Below are 10,718 nucleotides of genomic sequence, written 5' to 3'. Positions count from 1 at the left end.
TTTAACTTCTTTTTTTTTTTTTACCATAAAACTAACCTTGACTGCAAGTAAAAGTTCCAAGTGATATATTTTTTAGTAATCAAAAACATTGATACCCTAATACACAGTACAGTCACAGCAATGCGTCACGTTTAACAGTCCTTTTGTTTCATGTCCTTAGTCTACGTTAAGTGTAAGTTTTTGTTTCATAGTCAAGTTTGTATCTGCCTTGTGCGCGCATTTGGTTTGTTCTTTTTGTAATAGTAAAAATAAATATGTCCTTATCTTCACGCCATGTCCGCTCCAACTTTTATTGCATCTCGGGAAAAGTAACCCGCCACAGTCCATGTCATGACAGAATGTCGCCAGCACAAAAAAGTTTTTCCGCAAAAAAGTTGGACGAGGGAGCGTGGGAAGTCCTGGAGGTGGAAACGCTGCACTTTTCCCCCAGGGAGCGCAGGGGGATGATGTGGGGGCCCGGAGGCAAGCTGGTGCCGATCGGCGCGTTGCTCCCGTCCCGGAAACGTTGCCAAGGAAGAGGAAAAAACTGCTCAACGTGACATGAATAAACAAAAACTTACTTGGAACAAGCATGGAAATGATCATGGAACAATGGCATGGAATCAACGCATGAGTGACAAGGGTAACAGCAGATAATGTCGCCAGGCCGACCAACAGAAAAAGACAGGCTTAAATAACAGTGACATGATTGGTGACAGGTGTGTGGGTCCAAACGTGGAACAGGTGAAACTAATGGGTAACCATGGAAACAAAACAAGGGAGTGAACAACCAGGAACTAAAAAGCGTCCAAAAAACAAACAGCACATGGCCAAACAAAAACATGATCAACACAGACATGACAATATGATCTGTCATTTCCCAATAAAGAAAATCCACCATTGACAATCTGTAGTTTGTTTTGAAGTTGTGACAAAAGTGTTTGATGCACCACCGGCCAATAACTGATTATGCCATGCTGGTGCCACTAGTTTTACATGATGTCCGCAGAACTACGGGGATGTAAAATGTGGAAATTGTGCACCATTAGTAACATTGCTGCCTTTCAGGACCATTTTAGAGACATCCTTTATCCTGTAGATTGCATTGCTTTTTTCACTTTCCTTTGTGTGCTTACTTTTAAAGTCTATGATGTGGAGGCATTCAATAAACAACCTCATGTTGGAAGTACAGCCTGTTATGTTGTAGTAGTAACAAAAGTAGTAACAGTTAAATAATAATAATAAATAAAGCAAAACTATTACATATAAGTTGACGTTTGAGATAAAGAGAATGATTTTCATAACATTAAAAAATCCCCATCAAAGTATACTAGGAGGGACTAATTATAGTATCCCTCTGGTAGTAATTGTACTTAATTATTTGAAGCTGACAAAATTCCTAGCAGAGAGGCCACTGGAAAAGGATGATAGGAAAGAATAATCTGGTATCTTCCTGGTACTGTATATCTGGTAAATCTTCACAATTAGACCTTAAGGCCTACTGAAATGTGATTTTCTTATTTAAACGGGGATAGCAGGTCCATTCTATGTGTCATATTTGATCATTTCGCGATATTGCCATATTTTTGCTGAAAGGATTTAGTAGAGAACATCGACGATAAAGTTCACAACTTTTGGTCGCTGATAAAAAAGCCTTGCCTGTACCGGAAGTAGCAGACGATATGCCCGTGACGTCACAAGGTTGTGGAGCTCCTGACATCCGCACATTGTTTACAATCATGGCCACCAGCAGCGAGAGCGATTCGGACCGAGAAAGCGACGATTTCCCCATTAATTTGAGCGAGGATGAAAGATTTGTGGATGAAGAAAATGAGAGTGAAGGACGAGAGGGCAGTGGGAGCGATTCAGATAGGGAAGATGCTGTGAGAGGCGGGTGGGACCTGATATTCAGCTGGGAATGACTAAAACAGTAAATAAACACAAGACATATATATACTCTATTAGCCACAACACAACCAGGCTTATATTTCATATGCCACAAATGAATCCCGCAAAACAAACATCTCCCCCCTCCCGTCCATGTAACTCGCCAATACAACTCAAACACCTGCACAACACACTCAATCCCACAGCCCAAAGTACCGTTCACCTCCCCAAAGTTCATACAGCACATATATTTCCCCAAGGTCCCCACAGTTACGTACGTGACATGCACATAGCGGCACGCACGTACGGGCAAGCGATCAAATGTTTGGAAGCCTCAGCTGCATGCGTACTCACGGTACCGTGTCTGCGTATCCAACTCAAAGTCCTCCTGGTAACAGTCCCAGTTCTCCACAGGCCAATGGTAAAGCTTGACTGTCATTATCGGGAATGTAAACAATGAAACACCGACGGTGTTATCCGGCACAACAGTCAGGGGGTGCATTCTACGGCGGGGGTTTGTTATCCGGCACAACACCTGCCGCAATACACCGCTTCCCACCTACAGCTTTCTTCTTTGCTGTCTCCATTGTTCATTGAACAAATTGCAAAAGATTCACCAACACAGATGTCCAGAATACTGTGGAATTCTGCGATGAAAACAGACGACTTAATAGCTGGCCACCATGCTGTCCCAAAATGTCCTCTACAATCCGTGACGTCACGCGCAGACGTCATCATACCGAGACGTTTTCAGCAGGATATTTCGCGCGAAATTTAAAATTGCACTTTAGTAAGCTAACCCCGCCGTATTGGCATGTGTTGCAATGTTAAGATTTCATCATTGATATATAAACTATCAGTGCGTGGTCGGTAGTAGTGGCTTTCAGTAGGCCTTTAGTCCCTTCCCGTTGCTGTGGCCTCAGTGGAAACATGTTGTGAAAACACTTTGGCCAATCGGGGTTGTTTTTGAATCTGCTATATACTCAAAGGATTAAACTGGAAGTGGTACTAATTATTAAAACAATACAGTGACTCATGCTGGTTAAACAATTCAGAGATCCTGAAAGCATTTTGTGCCATTCATTTTATATGCAAGCCATTTTGTGTTGAATTGCCTTTTCTTTTCCTTAAAAGGGAACTTCTAGAGCCATTTCGAATTCAGACATAATAATACATGTTGCATATGTTTACATATCATGCTTTGTTTAAAGTAATTCAAATAATACAGTAATAGCTTTTCCGTTTCCTACATACAGTGATAGCATGGAATACATCGATGAAATGGACAGTCGTAACAACATGCAGACAGTTTTCGCAAAGCTTTCCTTAAATACTCATTAATTATTTTCAACAGCTGTGTTATGGTTTGCAGAGGGAGATGAAGGGCTATACGAAGGAAAAGCAATGTGTTTTTTCTCAAAAAGAAGGGCATGTTTTTAGATTGTTGCAAGCTAATGAGTCAGAAATGCTTGTTCTTTAAAAGACTGTTACAGAGATATTCAAGCAAATGCTGCCAACAAAGAAATATGAAACATTTTGCATGTTGACAGACGGGAGGGAAGCAGAGGTCAAACCTGACCAGAGTTCAGCTCTTGTTAGTAATGAACATTTTGGTTGTACTGGGGCCGGAAAAGCTGCTAACAGGTAAAAAGACAAACATTTTGGGCCGCACGTTGGGAAAAGAAGGGATAGTCGGTGTACACGGTGCCAAGGGACTTTTTGAAGCTGCCACTAGGATTCCACACAGACTGAGATTCCAGTTACGAGGAAGTTCATTCTTCAACAAAGTGATGTGTTGTAATTAGCACTTTATAGGCTATAATTAGCACTTTATGGGCATTTAATTGTCACATTTGAAGGATGCATACAGGTGGAGCAATTGTCCCCAGGTGTCTGAGTGGCACTGTGGGGAAGAAGCCAATAATGCGCATTGATTGCACTCAGGTGTGGCCAGGGGCGCCGAAAAGGGGGGGGTAAAGGAGACGGATTCTAGGGGCCCATGATGGAGGGGGGCCCAGAGAGGCCCCTAATGATGATGAAATTATAATACAGAAAAAATAATGACACTGTGTTGGGGGCCCTGTAAAGATTCTTTTCATGGGGCCCAAAATCCCTAGCGGCGCCCCTGGGTGTGGCGCACCAGAGATTTATTGTACAAACCCCGTTTCCATATGAGTTGTAAAATTGTGTTAGATGTAAATATAAACGGAATACAATGATTTGTAAATCCTTTTCAACTCATATCCAATTGAATGCACTACAAAGACAAGATATTTGATGTTCAAACTCATAAACTTTTTTTTTTTTTTTTGCAAATAATAATTAACTTAGAATGTCATGGCTGCAACACGTGCCAAAGTAGTTGGGAAAGGGCATGTTCACCACTGTGTTACATGGCCTTTCCTTTTAACAACACTCAGTAAACGTTTGGGAACTGAGAAGACACATTTTTTAAGCTTCTCAGGTGGAATTCTTTCCCATTCTTGCTTGATGTACAGCTTAAGTTGTTCAACAGTCCGGGGGTCTCCGTTGTGGTATTTTAGGCTTCATAATGCGCCACATATGTTCAATGGGAGACAGGTCTGGACTACAGGCAGGCCAGTCTAGTACCCGCACTCTTTTACTATGAAGCCACATTGATGTAACACATGGCTTGGCATTGTCTTGCTGAAATAAGCAGGGGCGTCCATGGTAACGTTGCTTGGATGGGAACATATGTTGCTCCAAAGCCTGTATTTACCTTTCAGCATTAATGGCACCTTCACAGATGTGTAAGTTACCCATGCCTTGGGCACTAATACACCCCCATACCATCACAGATGCTGGCTTTTCAACTTTGCGCCTATAACAATCCGGATGGTTCTTTTCCTCTTTGGTCCGGAGGACACGATGTCCACAGTTTCCAAAAACAATTTGAAATGTGGACTCGTCAGACCACAGAACACTTTTCCACTTTGTATCAGTCCATCTTAGATGAGCTCAGGCCCAGCGAAGCCGGCGGCGATTCTGGGTGTTATTGATAAACGGTTTTCACCTTGCATAGGAGAGTTTTAACTTGCACTTACAGATGTAGCGACCAACTGTAGTTACTGACAGTGGGTTTGTGAAGTGTTCCTGAGCCCTAACACAATATTCCAACTCATATGGAAACAGGGTTTGTATTTGACTGCAGGCTGACGGCAGTGTGAGTTTTGTCTTATAAGAATTTATGTTTGTTTTGAGAAGAAATTAAAATAGACTTTCGTATCACAAAGGAAGTTGGTTTATTCTTTTATTTAACGACTTAATGGTCCAAAGTTTGTTAACAAAAGAAAAGCCAGCCGAAAGCCGCGAGTGCATTAACTAAGGTGCGTCTCCATAGTTCAACTCAAAAAACACAAAGGAGGATTGCCCTTAACGCCACGGTTCTGTTGTAAGCAACTAAGGACAAGAACGTGAGGGCATTGGGATGCAAGCCTGTTGTCAAGTTTTGTCAGAAGGAAAAGTTTACCAGTGAAATCTGCACACTGATGGCTGTGATTCCTGTGAAGAGGAATAGTTCAATATACAAGCTTGACCCCACACTAAAAGATGGAGTGTTAAGAATTGACGGAAGACTGTCCAGGATTACAATGCCAGAGCAGAGCAAACGCCCAACAATCCTAGCAAAAGATCAACACGCATCCACGTTGATTCTCAGACACATCCATGAGAAAACAGGACAAAGTGGGAGAAATTATGTCTTCTCCAAGATCGGAGAAAGGTTCTGGACTACCTATGCAAATGCAGCTGCAAGGAGAGTGTTATCAAGTTGTGTGTTTTGCAAACGTCATAGAGTCAAGTTGTGTGAGCAGAAAATGGCAGACCTTCCTAATGAGAAAATAACATCAGACTTACCTCCATCCACCAACGATGGAGTAGACTATTTTGAAGTGAAGTGAAGTGAAGTGTATTTATATAGCGCTTTTCTCTAGTGACTCAAAGCGCTTTTACATAGTGAAACCCAATATCTAAATGACATTTAAACCAGTGTGGGTGGCACTGGAAGCAGGTGGGTAAAGTGTCTTGCCCAACGACACAACGGCAGTGACTAGGATGAAGGAAGCGGAGATCGAACCTGGAACCCTCAAGTTTCTGGCACGGCCACTCTACCAACCGAGCTATACCCTCCCACATTTTGGTCACTTTGAGGTGAAACAAGGACGTTCCAATGTGAAACGTTATGGAGTGGTTTTCACATGTATGGCAAGTAGAGCCGTCCACTTGGAAGTGGCCCACTCATTGGATACGGACTTGTGCATTAGTGCCATACGTAGATTCATATGTAGAAGAGGACCAGTATCTCATTTCCATTCAGATAACGGCACAAATTTCACAGGAGCTGAAAATGACCCCGAGCAATCGCTGCATTAAACAATGGCACAATAGAGAAGGCTTTAATGCATGTGGAATAAGGTGGAGTTTTAACCCGCCTTCCGCTTCCCAACATGGTGGTGCTTGGAAACGCATGATCAAACTAATCAGGAAAGTGCTTACATCTATTCTGCACCAACAAAACTTAACTGATGAAGTCCTGGTCACTGTCTTGTGTGAAGCAGAAGCAATATTAAATGATTGGCCAATTACCAAAGTCTCACAGTATGCAGATGACTTGGAACCTTTAACACCAAACCATTTGCTCACATTGAAAAAGGTAACCAGTTTTTCCTCCTGGGCCGTTTGACCACAAAGACCAATATGACAGAAGAAGGTGGAAACAAGCACAATACATCGCCGACTTGTTTTGGAAAAGTTGGTCAAAAGAATATCTTGCCACACTACAGAAAAAACAGAAGTGGATTGAGACTAAACGCAATCTGAGAAAAGGAGACGTTTTGATTGTGGATCGCACTGCTCCCCGGAACACTTGGTTAATTGAAAGAATACTCGAAGTGTTCCCAGATAAGGCTGGTGTGAGCCGGTCAGTTCGCTTACAGACAAAAACCAGTGTCATTGAAAGACCTGTAACAAAACTGTGTATGTTAATGGAAAATTATGTGTAATATGTTATTGGTATGGTAATAGAAGTTTGCCTGATGCCTGATAATCAGTGTTAAAATCAGGGGGTTTTGTTTGAGTTTCTTTAATTATTATTTATTATGTATGGCTTCAAGATAATAGTACATTAATTGTTATGTCTTCCATGGTCATAAACAATTAGGGGCCGGTTGTTGTGGAGCCATTGTCCCCAGGTGCCTGAGTGACGCTGTGGGGAAGAAGCCAATGACATTTGACGTTGATGTTTTCACACAGACTGAGATTCCAGTTACGTAGAAGTTCATTCTTCAAAACAGTGATGTGGACAGATGGCAGAAGTAACAGGTACTATAATTAGCACTTGACAGGCATTTAATTGGCACATTTGAAGTATGCATACTAGTGGAGCCATTGTCCCCAGGTGCCTGAGTGGCACTGTGGGGAAGAAGCCAATGACATGTACTGTAGGTGCGCACCGATTGCACTCAAGTGTGGCGCATCTGAGTGCAATCAGTCAACAGCCGTGAGTGCATTAACTAAGGTGCGTTTCCACATACCAAAACATAATTTTACTTGCACACCACCTACCGTGTTTGCATCTTGGAGTCACGCTAAAGTGCATCTGGAAAGTATTTACAGCGCTTCACTTCTTTCACATTTTATGTTACAGCCTCATTCCAAAATAGATTAGATTTATTTTTACCCTCATAATTCTACAGACAGTACCCAAGAAAGGCAGGGGTTCCCAAGAAAAGAGTAATGATGATGTTCAAATACGCTGAATGGAAGAACTGGTTTTGTGAGGAAGAAAGGAAGGAAAGAAAAACAGCAAGAAAGAAAGAACAATGAGTCACACCAAGCCAAGGCAGCTCATCATTTGACACATTCAAGTTGTCAAGGCTGCGATGAGCTGGCAACCGGTCCAGGGTGGTCCCGGCCAACCGCCCGAATGCAACTGAGATAGGCTCCAACATCCCCCGTGACCCCGAAAGGGACAAGCGGTAGAAAATGGATGGATGAATGGAAGTTGTCAAGGCAAGTTTTTTTATAGAGCACAATTTGTACAGAAGGCAATTCAAAGTGCTTTACAGAAAATTACAAAAAGGCATAAATACAAGTTAAATAATAATAAAAATAATCATAATTCAAATTAAAATCATAAAATATAATCATAACATAAACAATCATATCACACAACTTTCTCGTCGGTTACTTCCCAGATAACACATAACATTAAAAGAACTTTAGCGTAGCAAAAGACATTGATTCAATGTTGTATTTTCGTCACATTGTTTATTTTTGGTTTAGGTTGAAAAATCAATGTTGAGTCAATGTTTAATTACAGGTACAATTTCAACAATTGAAAGACTGTTGTTGAATCAGTGTACAGATGATGATTTTTCAATGTTGAATACCCTTCATTGCATTGACATGGTTTTGATCAGGGGTCCCCAAACTACGGCCCCCTGAACAATACCAGAGACCTTTTTTTTTTTTTTTGGCCACGCAAATCCTGGCTAGCCCCTGGATGGAATAATGGCGAAAAGGTTAGATAAGAGAAAAGTTTATTCAGAATGCAGAGTCTTTAACCTGCGGTGGTCAAACGATTATTTTTTTATTCAATGCAAAGAAAAGGCGGTTTGTCTCATCTGTCAAGAGGCAGTGGCGGTATTCAAGATTCAAGATTGTTTATTGTCATATGCACAGTTAAACAGACAGTTTGCCGTACAATGAAAATCTTACTTTGCTAGTCCACCCTTCAACAAGTCACACGGTACTTAGCTAAAATAAAAATAAAAATAAAAATGTATATAGAAGGCACAGTAAGTAACATAACATTATTGCACATTCTGATTGACAGTCAACAGTATAAATATGGAGGTGACATTTGGTCACAGCAGCAGTTAAAGTGTCTTTAGTGATCAAAGGTGAAAAACATCTACAGTGATGGTTCACAGTTCGGGGGTGGTCATGGTAGCTGTCTTTTGTTCAAAAAGATAAAAGTAAAACGGGGGGGGAGGTAGCTAGCATTCACAAGTTAGCATTCACAAGCCTGATGGCCTGTGGGTAGAAACTGTTTGTCAGTCTTGTTGTCCTGGATTTCAGGCTCCTGTATCGTCTGCCTGATGGTAGGAGGCTGAAGAGACTGTGCTGGGGGTGTGTACTGTCCTTTATGATGTTGTGTGCTCTCCTGGTGGCCCTGGTAGAGTACATGTCCTGTAGGGAGGGGAAGGCTGCTCCTGATATGTACTGAGCAGTTTTAATCACTCGCTTGAGTGCCTTCCTGTCCTTAGCAGTGCAGTTTCCATACCAGACCGTGATTGAGCTGGTAAGGACACTCTCAACCGTACTTGCTGAGAATTGTGGGTGGCATGCCAAATTTTCTCAGCCTTCTTAGGAAGTACAGTCGCTGCTGGGCTTTCTTTATTGTTTGTTGGGTGTTGTGATCCCAGGTGAGGTCCTCGGTGATGTGGGTCTCGAGGAATTTAAAGGATTTCACCCTGTCCACCTTTGTCCCCCCTATGTACAGAACTGTATTCAAAGAATACAATCTGCGAAGACACTATGAATCCCGTCACAAAGACGAGTATGATAGCTTGCAAGGCCAAATGCGAGCAGACAAACACTTAAAACTAAAAAGTGGACTGTTAGCTCAGCAGAGTACATTTGTACGCCAAGCTCAACTGAACCAGTCATCCGTTCGGGCCAGCTTTAAGGTTGCTCAACTCTAAGCAAGCAGCGGTAAACCTTTCAATGATGGAGAGTTTGTCAAGAAATGTTTGAATGCTGTCGCGGAGGAGGTGTCTCCCGAGAAATTAGATGTCTTAAATGCCGTGAGTCTGTCGGCGAGTACAATCACCAGACGCGTCAACTTGCGCTTGATGACTTTGACCCTGACCCTCTCAGCGGGCGGAAGGGAATCTGGAGTTGCGGGCTGTCATCCTCTAATCTGTACAGAGGAACTGGTACACAAATTATGCATTTTGTGAAAATACCATTTTGGCTTTACGCTGATTCCTCCCTCCAAGGGGGCTGCTGGTCCTGGGAAGGGCTGACCTGTATGCAGTTCATAGGGTGAAAAATTCAAAGGGCGGAAAAACAGTTTTATTCACGGACATTCGAATGATCATTAACGCTATTGGTAACATGTCAATCCAATTAAATTTGGTCTGTGCACAGATGTTAGCCAATTTTGTCTTGATGTTTTGGTTCATTCTCTCGACCTTACCTTGGGACTGAGGATGGTACACCGAGCCAAATCTGTGTTCTAGTCCGAGAGCCTTTTCGACCAAGGCCAAGTGTGTATTTTTAAAATGGGTGCCGTTGTCTGACCTAATCTTTTTGGGGAAACCATGTCGGGGTATTAGGTCATTCACAAGCCATTTAATTACTGATATGGCATCCTCCTTTGAGGTTAGGGTTGCTTCTGGCCAACCACTGTAATTGTCAACACAAGTCAGCAAGTACCGTTTCCCTTGTACCGGATTGATCATATCAATGAAATCAAAAACTCGACGCGCTCAAACTCGACACGATCCACCCTCACCTCCTCCCCCTTCTGTTTCTGAAAAAGGGACTGTGTTAGTAGTACTATCACTTTCAGAAACATCCAAGAAAAAGAGCAGGTGATAGTTAAGTACAGCAAGAGCAGAGGCGGAGGACAGGTCATGTTTGAGGTCAATGAAAGCTTTGTCAGCCTCTGTGGACCACTGGAGGGTGGCATTAGGGTAGGAAACCCCTTAGCGATATCAACCCTACATTTTATGCAAATTATTCAATATGGTGAAAGCCACAAAATATGCTTATATTTATATTGACACAAATACTAGAAAAACTCTAACCTTATGGCGGATGCT

Source organism: Nerophis lumbriciformis, linkage group LG11 (assembly GCF_033978685.3).
Source record: "Nerophis lumbriciformis linkage group LG11, RoL_Nlum_v2.1, whole genome shotgun sequence".
In the NCBI taxonomy this organism is placed as follows: Eukaryota; Metazoa; Chordata; class Actinopteri; order Syngnathiformes; family Syngnathidae; genus Nerophis; species Nerophis lumbriciformis.
Note: the sequence above shows the minus strand (reverse complement) of the source record.